Raw genomic sequence first — 15,189 nt, 5'->3', positions numbered from 1 at the left:
TTATCTAACTCCCAGTTGTGTCCCTCATATAAGTCACTTTTCTGATTATCTGGAGTTTGATTGGTTTCAGAGGAACAGCCGTGTTAGTCTGTATTCGCAAAAAGAAAAGGAGTACTTGTGGCACCTTAGAGACTAACCAATTTATTTGAGCATGAGCTTTCGTGAGCTACAGCTCACTTCATCAGATGTTTACCGTGGAAACTGCAGCAGACTTTATATACACACAGAAATCATGAAACAATACCTCCTCCCACCCCACTGTCCTGCTGGTAATAGCTTATCTAAAGTGATCAACAGGTGGGCCATTTCCAGCACAAATCCAGGTTTTCTCACCCTCCACCCCCCCACACAAATTCACTCTCCTGCTGGTGCTAGCCCATCCAAAGTGACAACTCTTAACATAATCAAGTCGGGCTATTTCCTGCATAGATCAAGGTTTTCTCACATCCCCCCCGCCCCCATACACACACAAACTCACTCTCCTGCTGGTAATAGCTCATCTAAACTGACCATTCTCCAGGTTTAAATCCAAGTTAAACCAGAGCATCGGGGGGGGGGGGGGTAGGAAAAAACAAGAGGAAACAGGCTACCTTGCATAATGACTTAGCCACTCCCAGTCTCTATTTAAGCCTAAATTAATAGTATCCAATTTGCAAATGAATTCCAATTCAGCAGTTTCTCGCTGGAGTCTGGATTTGAAGTTTTTTTGTTTTAAGATAGCGACCTTCATGTCTGTGATTGCGTGACCAGAGAGATTGAAGTGTTCTCCGACTGGTTTATGAATGTTATAATTCTTGACATCTGATTTGTGTCCATTTATTCTTTTACGTAGAGACTGTCCAGTTTGACCAATGTACATGGCAGAGGGGCATTGCTGGCACATGATGGCATAGATCACATTGGTGGATGTGCAGGTGAACGAGCCTCTGATAGTGTGGCTGATGTTATTAGGCCCTGTGATGGTGTCCCCTGAATAGATATGTGGGCACAATTGGCAACGGGCTTTGTTGCAAGGATAAGTTCCTGGGTTAGTGGTTCTGTTGTGTATGTGGTTGTTGGTGAGTATTTGCTTCAGGTTGCGGGGCTGTCTGTAGGCAAGGACTGGCCTGTCTCCCAAGACTTGTGAGAGTGTTGGGTCATCCTTTAGGATAGGTTGTAGATCCTTAATAATGCGTTGGAGGGGTTTTAGTTGGGGGCTGAAGGTGACGGCTAGTGGCGTTCTGTTATTTTCTTTGTTAGGCCTGTCCTGTAGTAGGTAACTTCTGGGAACTCTTCTGGCTCTATCAATCTGTTTCTTTACTTCTGCAGGTGGGTATTGTAGTTGTAAGAAAGCTTGACAGAGATCTTGTAGGTGTTTGTCTCTGTCTGAGGGGTTGGAGCAAATGCGGTTGTATCGCAGAGCTTGGCTGTAGACGATGGATCGTGTGGTGTGGTCAGGGTGAAAGCTGGAGGCATGAAGGTAGGAATAGCGGTCAGTAGGTTTACGGTATAGGGTGGTGTTTATGTGGCCATTGTTTATTAGCACTGTAGTGTCCAGGAAGTGGATCTCTTGTGTGGACTGGACCAGGCTGAGGTTGGTGGTGGGATGGAAATTGTTGAAATCATGGTGGAATTCCTCAAGGGCTTCTTTTGATTGTTTTTTATGTCTCCCAAACATGTTGGATAAATAAGATAATACTGTGTAGAACACAGTAATCCTGTTTTTTCTGAAATAATAGGTGCTAGCTTGATACGGACTAGGAAGATACATGCCACTCAAACTCTGTATCTCTTCTGTACATTTTATACTCTACTCAAACATTCTAACACAATCACGTAATCTCAATTCATTTCTTCATACAAGTCACAAATGGTAACGTAAGAAGTGTCCAAACACCTGCTGCTCCCCCTGAAGTCAATGCTGGATCCAAGTGCTCAGAACCTCTCAAGATTCAGTGCAATAAAATCTTAATATAGGAATTACCAAGGCAACACTGTAGATTTCTGGTACAACGCAATCCCATAGGAAAAATCATAATGTAATTTGGCTAGAGTTATTAAAGCAATACTCAATTTCAGTGACTTTAGCTGTCTGTTAATATGGGCATAACTAGCAAAGTTTTATTGCAATTACTAGAGATTTCTAATAAAATCCTTCCAATTTTTATGGTGATGAATTTTTATGTGGGATGTCAGAGCTTGCTATACAAATGCAAAGAACTTCCGGTTCTGTTCAATATCTTCATCAATGATTTAGATAATGGCATAGAGAGTACACTTACAAAGTTTGCAGACGATACCAAGCTGGGAGGGGTTGCAAGTGCTTTGGAGGATAGGATTAAAATTCAGAATGACGTTGACAACCTGGAGAAATGGTCTGAAGTAAATAGCATGAAATACAATAAGGACAACTGCAAAGTACTCCACTTAGGAAGGAATAATCAGTTGCACACATACAAAATGGGAAATGACTGCCTAGGAAGGAGTACTGCAGAAAGGGATCTGGGGGTTAGAGTGGATCACAAGCTAAATATGAGTCAACAGTGTAAACGTTGCAAAAAAAGCAAACATCATTCTGGGATGAATTAGCAGGAGTGTTTTAAGCAAGACACAAGAAATAACTCTTCCGCTGTACTCCACACTGATTAGGCCTCAACTGTAGTACTGTGCCCAGTTCTGGACGCCATATTTCAGGAAAGATGTAGATAAATTGGAGAAAGTCCAGAGAAGCACAACAAAAATGATCAAAGGTCTAGAAAACATGACCTATGAAGGAAGATTGAAAAAATTGGGTTTGTTTAGTCTGGAAAAGAGAAAACTGAGAGGGGACATGATAACAGTTTCAAGTACATAAAAGGCTGTTACAAGGAGGAGGAAGGTAAATTGTTCTGGGGATAGGACAAAAAGCAATGGTCTTAAATTGCAGTAAGGGCAGGTTAGGTTGGACATTAGGAAAAACTTCCTGTCAGGATAGTTAATCACTGGAATAAATTGCGTAGGGAGGTTGCAGAATCTCTGTCATTGGAGATTTTAAAGAGCAGGTTAGACAAACACCTGTCAGGGATGTTCTAGATAATACTTAGTACTGTCAAGAGTGCAGGGGACTGGACTAGATGACGTCTCAAGGTCCATTCCAGTCCTATGATTCTATTACTATACATGAGGCAGTGTAGTCTAGTGGCTAGAGCAAGACAACTGGGAATCAGGATTCCCCAATCCCATAATCTGAGTTTTGTGGTTTACTCATGTCAACGTGTCTAAGAGTAGATAAAGAGACCAGTCCTCAGCTGGTGTCATTCAGTGTAACTTTGCTGATTCTAGTAGAGCAATCCTGATTTACATCAAGGGAGGACCTGGCTTACCCTGTGTTTAGAATGCTTTTACATAGTGCCTATCAGTGGCAACTAAGGATCCTAAAGCAAATTGTTGAGACATTTTGGCAGATAGATCCTCTATTTAGGAGTTTTCCAAGGCTTTTATCTAAGCACTGACATCTTTTACAAATAGCACGGAGTGAGTCCTAGCTGGCAGTATACTCACAGCCTCCCTTGATCCTGGTGGGCATGGTTGGGTGGTTTCATTTTCCTTCTTTCTTTTCTTTGTCTCTATTGATAACCCCATCTGATTAGGGCAGGATACCTTCTCCACTTTTGGGAGTAAAGGGGGGCCAAAGCTGTTGGGTCCTTGCTGGTGGGAAAGGCAGCAGGCATTCTCCCTCCCTTCTCTGAGCATTGTTTTACTATGGAGTTTTCTCTATTTGAAATGCTAATAATCACCCTTTGAATGGGAATCAGGATTGTAACAAGACCTAGTGGGAGGTAAGTAGCATTTTTTTTGTTATATGTACATTTGGGATCAACACCCCAGGGTTAAGGCTAGTGATAATACAGGCTGGGGCTGCTCAGACTTCCCTACACTCCTCCATTGTGACTTCAACACCTTTGCTATTTCTGTTTTGGACCACTTATGAGGAGATACTACAATTTGTGCTGGCTTTGTGATAAGGACAATTGTCCACTAAGGACCACCAAACTTATTTATTTTCTCTTTTGTTCTTGTTGTAAAGCAATTTCTATTGCAGAAACAAAGTGGGATTTTGCCATATGAGATGCACCCGGTATGGGTTTTTACTTTCCAGTCAATTATCAGTACAATGCCCTGATTAGGTCCGTGAACTGTAGCTCCCATGAGTAACTTTTACTTAGCCTATTACTCAATTTTGTTTGTGACCTAAGTGCAATTTGAAGCCAGGTGTCCAGAGATAAAAGGCTAATGCACTGACCCAATGCACCAGTGCTACAGACAATACTATCCTGCATAACTGGAATTTTTATCACCAGAACTCAGTGAAATTGTTGAATACAGTGAGGATCCATTGTTATTAGATGAGTTCTAAGACCTCAATACTCTTCTTTAGTAGCTATATTTTTCTAAAATCGCCGAACAATGAGCCTACATTAAGGACTTAGTACATTTACATTTCAGGCCCAAATATCTTATGGGGCTACTAGATATTTCAGTTTAAAAGTCATTTTTACAGAAATTAACATATTCAAGGAGATTTTTAGAGGATAGATTTAGAATCCACATGCAGGGCACAGGCATCTCTAGCTAGCTCCAGTAGTGCTTGTGGATTCTGTGTAGGATATTCAGTCAGGACTTTAAGAAGATCAGGCTACATCATTTATTATAGATTCATCTCAGCAACTCAGAGGCTGGTGTTCCTGGTTAGCTGGCTGTTTGAGAACTGCTCTCAGCCCTGTCTAATATCTATTCAGCTAAGCTGGGTACAGCCCTTAAAGAGACATATCCTCACACACCAGGTAAGGCGAGGGAGGCAAGAGCAGCAGCACTGTGAGGACAATGTATTGCTATGCTGTGCATGGATTTGAGAGCAGAGACTGTCTTGGCTTGTTCAGAGTCCTTGCTAGGCCCTTTGCATACTGGGGTAGTGATTTATAAGGTCTCAGCCTTACACTGTATACTGGGGTAATCTCAAACTTATTTCTTTCCTAATACCTTTGCTGTGTTTTACATTGTTCCTAATGCTCATTTCATAGACCCTGTGGTATGGTAGGAAAACAGACTATACTGAAAAGGAAGCATGGTTGAGTCATTCCTACACAGGACATCAAATTTTAGCCCTAACTCTGTCATTACTCCTTCTGTGGTCTTGAACAAGTCACTTAACCTCTTATTGCCTCAGTTTTCCCATCTATAAAATGGGAAGAATAATAATCATAATAGTGTGTGAAGTAGGTTTAATGTATTGATATACGGATGAAAGTAAACTGGATATCTTCAGAAACAAGACATTGAAGAAGTGCAAAATATTAATACATGGCAAACTTCTGTAACTTCATTAAAGCCAATAATCCTGACAATTAACAGTTTAAATTCTATTGTCCATGAAAAAGAAAAACAGTCTTTTTTTAAAAAAAAGTGTGAAAATCAGTAAGAAAATCCCATTAAAGCTGTTTAGCTTTTTTTAAAAGCTAACCATGGCAAACAGCTTGATCAGGAATATCTGCTTTATAAACCCTACCTCAGTGTCATTCATTGTTTGGTTTTATTATTTGTAGTAGGAAAACAAATTAAAAACATACAAGCCACTTGAAAACCTGACAACAAAAAAACATTTAAACCTGATTTTTGAAAAATAAGCAGGCGTATTTGGAACTTGGGTATCATTATAACGTTTCATGAGCCAAGGCATTAAATAGCTGTATCTAGAAACAATTAACTATTGCTTATACATGTTACTTCTTTAAAAACAGAGGATAGTGTTTTGTAGTAGCAACACAGTGGGGTCCTCATTGACTATCTGGGGTCCTGTTGTATCTCCAGATTCAGTTCCCCCATCAGTGAGGGGCTGTGGAAAGCTACGGTTCCAGGACAGTGGAACCATAGCTAACGAGAGGCAGATGGAGAAGCTGACTCTGTGCCAGCTCTTCATAGACTATCAGAGAAGGGAGTTTAGAGACAGGCTGGAGGAAAGTCATTGGGCACAATTCTGCATTGCTCTATGACCTCTGTATACTACCAGAGCAGCATGAAGTGAAACATCTAGCCACCTTGTCAGATTCCTAGTGTAGGGCAACTTTCCTGAGTGGCATGATCAGCAAAAAAGGGGCATAGCCAGAGCATTGCTGCACTCTAGCTAACCTTAAGGCTGCTCTAGCTTGTGCCAGGAGCCAGCCCCAGAATAAAGTGAGGTGCAAAGGTGGCATAACGCCTCCACATTTCAGCTCCTGCTCCAAGCAGACTTGTCTGGAACTGAGAGACAACTGGGCTCACTGTGCCCATGGCCACATGTATCCAGCAGCCCCAACTCCTGAGGAAGGCAGTTTGTTGGGGTCATGACAGCCACACTGAGCTGCCTTGTGCCCTTCTCACAGCTTGCCAGGGATAGTCCATATCTTCCACCAAGCTCCCTGCCCAAGTCTGTTTGGAGCATGTGCATGCTGGTGACTTTCCATCCAAAGTGAAAAGCTGTCATGTAAGTTAATACAGGCTTTTGCAAAGGTGAAGTGAGTGGTACAGTAAACCAGATCCCATCAAAGCTGCTGACTTGATATCCGTGGGCAGTTCTGATGCTGATCAGAATCAAGCCTGTTATAAGGACCATCTCTGTGAAAACTTTTAAAGAGGAAAAAGCCTCATTGTTTTGGCCTCATTGTTTTGGCCAATGGCACAAATAAAAATATTTAATGTGGTCACTGACAAATAGTCTATATCTTCACACACAATACTCCAAGAGTTACCAGCGAGGAGAATTTAAGCACAGCTCAGTGCTCAGCAGGGACTGGGAAGGACAGAAAGGTTGTGTTGAAAAATCCCTTGGCAGCTGAAACAAACACTGACAGTCCCCCTGTAACAGGACTTGCTGACAATTAAAGAAGGATTACAAGGTTTTTCAGCCCAGTGTGCAAGCAGTCTCGTAACAGGTGCTGTATGCAAGTCCCTTTATGCTACGTTAAGATTCTATCCAAAAAATTTGAGCATGAGCTTTCGTGAGCTACAGCTCACTTCATCGGATGCATACTGTGGAAACTGCAGAAGACATTATATACACAGAGACCATAAAACAATACCTCCTCCCACCCCACTCTCCTGCTGGTAATAGCTTATCTAAAGTGATCATCAAGTTGGGCCATTTCCAGCACAGATCCAGGTTTTCTCACCCTCCGCCCCGCCACACACAAACTCACTCTCCTGCTGGTAATAGCCCATCCAAAGTGACCACTCTCTTTAAAATGCGTATGATAATCAAGGTGGGCCATTTCCAGCACAAACATTAGATGTTTGAGTGTTGCATAGGTTTGCAGGCAATGTGGTGCCAAGTAAACCCAAAAGAGACAAAGCTGGAACTCAACCTGTGTGGAAGCTTGTTTGTGCCTACACTTTGTAGTTTCTTTAATCAATATGTCTGGTTTATGACATATGGAATCACAGTCCATCATAACTAGGGGATGCTTTGGAGTGAGGAGAACGCCACACTACATGGCTGAGATGATGATTCAACCTACTTTTATTTCCTGGCAACATACCAGCCATTTGGTTTGCTTTGTTTATTGAATTATTGCTCTGCATTCCCTGAGTAATAAGAGTGCCTTAAGGATTCCAACTTGAAAAGAAAGAGAACTTAAGAAAAAAGGTTTAATACAGACTGCCATAAACGAAGGAAAAGTAGTCAGGAAATTCTCCAGCCTAGGACACTCAGAGTTCCTTGAGTAGAGATGGATGGGAAACAGTTTTCCTATCCAGTGAGAATTTTCAAGAATTTGAAACTTTCCCATCCTGAATCGGGACAAAATCTCAAATTTCAATTAATCAAAAATTGAAAAATATCAGATTGTATCAGATGTTTCATTTCAATTTTTTATTTTTTACGATAAAGTAAGTTAAATTTCTAAACAAAAAGTCATTTTGATGTGAAAAACTTAACTTTTTAATTTTGAAAATGTCAAATTGGGATGTTTTGACATTTTAATTTTTTTAAAAAAAACTTTCAAAATAAGGAATTCATCAAAAAATCAACGCTTTGCCACAAATAGTTTTGGCTTTCATGAATTGGCATTTTTCCATTGAAAGAACATTTCAGCAAAAAAATCCTGACTAGCTCTATACTTGAAGCTAACCTATGCAATGCATACCATCTCACTATGCTGCTCTTACAGGAACACACAATGGAACTGCAGACCTGTGTGCCAATGAAAGTCAACATGAAATAATTGACACAAACTGAAGCTGCACTAGAAATCAATGCCTTCATGCATATCTTGAAAGAATTTAAACCCAAAGAAAACAACTAGACCCGGCAATCTAGAATAATAACATCTGGACAGAACACTTTCAAGACTTCTACAAATGAACCTTTTACTTCTCCCATAAACCTCATTTATCATAGGGAAACACCCTCCCACCCACAAAATTACACTTGAAAACAGGGATAGCTCAGTGGTTTGAGCATTGGCCTGCTAAACCCAGGGTTGTGAGCTCAATCCTTGAGGGGGCCATTTAGGGATCAGGGCAAAAATTGGTCTTGCTTTGAGCAGGGGGTTGGACTAGATGACCTCCTGAGGTCCCTTCCAACCCTGATATTCTATGATTCTATCTCTCTTATGTGGCCCTCATTTTGAGTGATATCGCTCATTTTAGTTCAAAGTTATCTATACATCCCACAGAAATGTGGTGTCCCCTCCCTTTCATTGTTGAAAGTTGTTTACATCAAAAATAAAGGATTATGAAACTGAGGTCAGAGAAAGATTATTTTTACGGAAGGAAGGAAGGAATCTCACAGCATTTTAAGTTTCCTGCATCAATGATGTTTCTCTCTCATTTTGAGACTCTGTCAAATATTTGGGGCTTGGAGAGCTGAAAGAGGTTCTTCTAGTATCTGTCTAGTTTAGGTACTACTGTAATATGGTCCCCATTACTGTGATATCTGAGTGCCCATATGTGTTTATCCTCACAGCACCCCTCTGAAACAGGGAAGTACTATGATCACATTTTACAGATGGGGCCGGGGTGGGGGAAAGGGAAGGGAGGAGAGAAGCTAACTGTCACATAGGAAGTCTGTGGTGAAACAGCGCATAAACCCAGGTCTCTCAAGTCCCAGACTAGTGCCCTAACCACTAGACAATCCCTCCACTTTAATTTCCTGAAAATGTCATTAGAAGCTACCACTCCCTCCCACCCCCCATGATAGCACAGAAACCTATGGAAAATCTTCAGAAACCCACATTCAGAAAAATCATGTGGCCTAGATAATGTATCAAATATACGACAGAAACACAGGAGTGCGTATAGCTGGGATTTGACCCAAAGGTTGTGAAAAACAGAGGAGAATAGAAGTAGCTAGTGAATCAAATTACAGCACACTGAAAAGATCAAAATAGTGCAGTTAAGTACCCTCATCCGCATCTATGAAAGGCATTACAATTTTCACACTTTGGAGAAAGAGATTGCAAATGGGAATGTAAAATAGTCAACATGAATCCATCCTTGTGACAATGAGGAGAGGAAATGGTCCTCCTTCACTCATGTTACAATTTCATGTTATAGTCTTGTCCATCTTGGATGCCAGACCAGACTACTAACTAGACAAAAAGCATTCTTCTCTAAGCACAGCCCTCATCTTCCCTGTTGCAGCATTTCACTTTTTAAGTGAGCTTTATTCATAACATCAGACATCATCTGAATATGCTCTTTGTTTTCAGTTATACTATACATAATCTTTCTGGTTTAAATTCTTCCAAGCTTCTGAAACAAAAGTGACATAAAAGATGATGGTCACTGAGGAATAGTAACTGTACCTTCCCTCTGTATGTATAAATTCATCTTACTGGAATGCATTACGCTGCTTTTAATTAGCAGAATTCATATAGGTTATTTTAAAATATGGTGTTTTTCTTCAAAGACCACATAGCTGTTTATTCAGGTTGTTTATTTAATGCAGGTTTTATTTTCCCAGGGAAGTTATTTTCCCTGACTGCCAAAACACACTCTGCTTTTCTATAACAACTTTCATCCAATAATCTCAAATCACTTTACAAACACTAATAAAGCATCACAACCCCTTTCCTGAGTCCCTGTTTTAACCACCAGAGCTCATTATCACACTCGTTGACACCCAGCTATGTTTATTAAACTGCAAGGAGTGGAAGTAGACCAAGTACATATGTTGACAGTTGATTAAAATTAATTTTACCCATCTCTCCACAAAACCAGGTCCCGTTCTTTTCACTTAAAGGGCTTTCCCCACATCACCATCCTTTTCAACTTGAAATGAGGAAAACAGAGGTTTTCTATGCAGAATTCTCACTGACATTACAGGGACTTTTCAGTGAAGAGCCAGAGTAGAACATGGTCTATTTAAATGACTAGTTTTGGTTATTTATTTGTGTGTGTACATGTGCACTTTTAATTTTCTCAGACGTGGCAAGAAGGAGTCTAGAAATAAGGTTGATTATTTAACATATGCTTCCTGTGATGGCTAGCTTAGCAGCAAAAGAGCTCAACACGTTGTGAGTTTTACATAAACAGTGGTGATTTTCCTCATTTGTAAAAATAGAGCAATGCATTTTTAAAAAAATAAATACTTATCATCAGAGATGGGTCTGACCCAAATCCTGGATCAGAGCAATTTTGGGAAAGGTCTTTGAATCTGAACTATATTTCAAGAGTGACCCCAATAAGATTTCTTTAACTAACTTTCAAAAAACCAGCCAACCAACAGGCAACATTGTTCTTAAGTCTAAAGAAGTTAATTGCATGAAAAAAAGATACATGGGTCAGAGTTAAGGTTATTTTTAGCTCCTAAATGTCTTACAGGGGAACTGATATTTCACAATTTAAACAGTAAACAGCATTTTTAGTAAATAATTGTTAGTAGAGAAATATGTTCTCTATGGAATTTAACAGGAAGTTGTATAGTGTTGTCAATTTGTGGTAAAATCATATTTATGGATTTGCAGTTGAAGCTGATCAATGTGTATATGTATTATGTTGCTATTTCAGAATGTTTCTGTGACAGAAGAGTAATGTTTAGTTAGGGTCACAGTTAAGGTTATGATGGACTCATTTCTTTGTACTGTGCTTGATAAGAATCAAGTATATTGAGTGGTCAATGTAAGATTAATTACTTGTTGAACTATTAAGTTTCATACTTTTAAGTGCTTGGGGTTTTAAACAATGTGATAAGTCACACTGCAACTTAGGAAGCACAACTGGTTTTGAAACAAAGTATTTTGTCTTTGAAATTTCCAAAGATGATTTGCTTTACATTCTCTCTCTCTTTAAATGTAGATAAATGGGTTGGGGGCAGGCGGGAAGTGTGAGAGTTTTAAATTAAAGGAGAGAGAATTACTAGCCTAGCTAAGAATGTCTAGAAATCACTTCAAAACTATTGTGGGAGTATGGATATTAAGTCATAGAAATAATCATAGGGAAAATGCACTGTCTACAACAGGGGTGGGCAAACTTTTTGGCCCGAGGGCCACATTGGGGTGCGAAACTATATGGAGGGCCGGGTAGGGAAGGCTGTGCACATGTCCGCAAACAGCCTGGCCCCTGCCCCCTATCTGACCCCTCCCACTACCCGCCCCCTGACTGCCCCCCTCAGAACCTCCCCCATCCAACCCCCCCCCCGCTCCTTGTTCCCTGACCGACCCTCCCGCAACCCCCGCCTCTCACCACCCCCTGGGACCCCACCCCCTATCTACCCCCCGTCTCCTGCCCCCCCCCCGAACCTCTGCCCCATCCAACCGCCCCCTGCTCCCTGTCCCTTGACTGCCCCCAGGGACCCCCTGCCCCTTATCCAATCCCCCGGCCCCCTTACCATGCTGCTCAGAGCAGCATGTCTGGCAGCTGCACTGCCCTGCCAGAGCTAGACACGCTGCTGCTCTGCCCTGCAGGAGTGCGCAGCCCCGCCGCCCAGAGTGCCGGCGGCATGGCGGTGGCGTAGCTTCAGTGGAGGGGGGACAGCAGGGGGAGGGGGCCAGGGGTAGCCTCCCCGGCAGGGAGCTCAGGGTCCAGGCAGGACGGTCGCGCAGGCCAGATGTGGCCCGCGGGCCATAGTTTGCCCACCTCTAGTCTACAAGCATTGGTTATATAGGTCTAGGGAAGTCCTCATGGTGTACTTCACCTCAGCATTTTTATTTGGATGCTGTAAAGATTTGTGGATCACGAACTGTTGTAGAATTCTCCACTGGATTTTTCTTTCCTTCATCCACTCAGTGATAGAGATATATGCTAATTTTCCAACAGTGGCAATTTTATACACGTTAATATCCTTGCCCTGAAAAATTCTTAGTGAATAAGCAGGTGTCTAACTCTTAGGCTTAATGATCTTATCACCAAAGTATTTCCCCCTGCTGGTTTTATTTTTCTTAGCATTTACATGCCTCATGGCAAACACTGCACTTTCTTCTGCATTTGCACAGTGCCTAGCTCATTGTCGACACTATTGTAAACAAATACTCCATCTATTCTATTATTTCAGAAGTAGTTTTAGTTGTAAACAGGATTTAATCCAACAAATGTGAAATTGGAAAGCATGAGAATTTCTTTTCAAGTTCAAAGCAACTAGAGTCAGCCTTCTAATGGGACCCTGGTTAAACGTTAATTTTGGAAAGGCTACCATTACACCATAAGCCACACGCACTTACAGATCTGGAAGGAGAACCCTCAGTCCTTCAGCTCCAAAAGAAAACAAAAAGATGGCCATCCCTATTCCTTCCCCCATTGCCACCTGAGTTAAAGGTATCTAATAGTGGTTACCTATGGAAAGACCATTGTTTACGCCATAAGCTGCAACCAGTCAACAGAGGGCAGCATACTCAAACACAGGCCTAAATTTTCAGGAGTAGCCATCAATTTTAGAGTGCCTCACTTGACACATTAATTATATGTTGAGTTAAACCAGTATAATTTTATATATATAGTCTGCATCCAGGTCCTTTTTCTCATCTCATAAAGAGAATCATAGAACACTTGTAATTACAAAATAAGGATATAGACATATAGAGACATATAGATATGCAGGGAGAATACATGGGATGGATTCAAAATGAATACATCAAATCACACTATTAAATACTGTTTGCACAATCTACAGATAAGGAATTATTCAACACATAATTTCAACATCTTGTGGACCATTCACAAAACAGAAAAAGAGTCTAAATTCATTAAAGAGATTATTTTCTGCAAATTTTTGTCTCAGCTGTTAGATATGTGTGTGTCAGAAAGAGTGAAAGGAATGACAGTGATTTGTCAGCAGAAATACCACACTATCAAGCCATATATTCCACTGCCAATCTGTCTGTTCTTAGGCTCTGTAATAAATGACCATTTCATTTTACTTTGGGAAGCAGCACATCTACAGTGCTTGGATAAATTTGCAGCTAATTGAAAGCCGTGTTTCAGAAGTCACCACCGTCCACAATGATGTTCTTAAAGCCCTGCTTCATCATATAATTTTGAAAGCACGTTAAGTTCTCACCCTGTTGGAAACAGAGTATACACCCAGTACTATATCATCCTCCATACTTACTCCGTTCTTGGGGTTTGGCTTTACTAGTAACTGAAATAACAGTATGTAAACCTAAGCTTTCTTCTGAAGCTTGGCGGTTCCCAGAGCTGGGTCTTCTGCTTCAGAGGCTCATTCCAACTCCTCTTAACATCCTATACAGAGATAACAGGATCCATTTGCCAGCATGAGCAGCAGTAATACACTAGATCTTTGTGGAGAGTTCTAGCACATGAGTGTAGGCTGGCTCAGAGGAACCCTGCATTCACATGTGGGGCCCTAGAACTTGCCAACTTGTTACATGTGGCTACAGTATGAGATGTCCTGAGATCTCATCAAAATTCCTGACAGGATTTTGAAAAAACTGAAGAGAGAACAATAATCTAATCTAGATTTCCCACTGGGTCCAAGGCAAGCAGAAATAGATAAAAATTTAGCTGGAACTGTTTACATATATACATGCAGTGAAGACATGATCATCAACATTGGTATTAGTTCAGTATCCAGTATGAAGGCTATCTACACAGGGACTTAGGTTGGCTTAACTATGTTGCTCAGGGGTGTGGATTTTTCACACCCCTGAGAGATGTAGCTGGGTCAGCTTTGACGTGTAGACCAAGATCAGGTCTCATAGTCATTAAAAATTTCATGGCAATTTTTGTGGGAATTTGAGTACTAATTTGAGTAATTGTGACGTCCTGATCACATCCCAGCTGGGCAGTTACATTCCCTTGGAAGTGTTACTCAGATAAGTGTTTTTTCACTTTGTTCTGACCTGTTTTGCAGTATTGCTATATGCTGCTACTGCTTTTCACCTCACATATGGCTGTTTTGATGCTGGGTGATGTGATCCCTCTACTTGCAGAGACATTTGCACTAAGGACTACCTCCAATAGGCCATCCCCTCTCATAGTGAGCACTCTGGAACTGTGTGTGAGCTTGTGGAGTTCCCACCCAACACCAGATAAGAAGCTACACACTTAGAGTCAAAACATTTCCTTTAACAAAGAAAATTCCAAGACAACACAACACAAACCCCAGGCTATGCTGCTCCCAGGATTCCTTCCCAAAGGACCATCGATTCCAGACCTTACAGTTCTTCTACCTGAGGGACAACTCCCACCTCCCTTATGCTAAGAGAGGTGTCTAATTCATCGATTCATTGATACGAAGGTCAGAAGGGACCATTATGATCATCTAGTCTGACCTCCTGCACAACGCAGGCCACAGAATTTCACCCACCCACTCCTGTGAAAAACCTCTCACCTCTGTCTGAGCTATTGAAGTCCACAAACCGTGGTTTAAAGACTTCAAGGAGCAGAGAATCCTCCAGCAAGTGACCCGTGCCCCATGCTACAGAGGAAGGTGAAAAACCTCCAGGGCCTCTTCCAATCTGCCCTGGAGGAAAATTCCTTCCCGACCCCAGATATGGCGATCAGCTAATCCCTGAGCATATGGGCAAGATTCACCAGCCAGATACTACAGAAAATTCTTTCCTGGGTAACTCAGATCCCACCGCATCTAACATCCCATCACAGGCCATTAGGCCTATTTACCATGAATATTTAATTACCAAAACCACGTTATCCCATCATACCATCTCCTCCATAAACTTATTGAGTTTAATCTTAAAGCCAGATAGATCTTTTGCCCCCACTGCTTCCCTTGGAAGGCTG

This window comes from Lepidochelys kempii, chromosome 10 (genome assembly GCF_965140285.1).
Source record: "Lepidochelys kempii isolate rLepKem1 chromosome 10, rLepKem1.hap1, whole genome shotgun sequence".
NCBI classification, from domain to species: domain Eukaryota; kingdom Metazoa; phylum Chordata; order Testudines; family Cheloniidae; genus Lepidochelys; species Lepidochelys kempii.
This window is presented reverse-complemented; position numbering follows the sequence as displayed.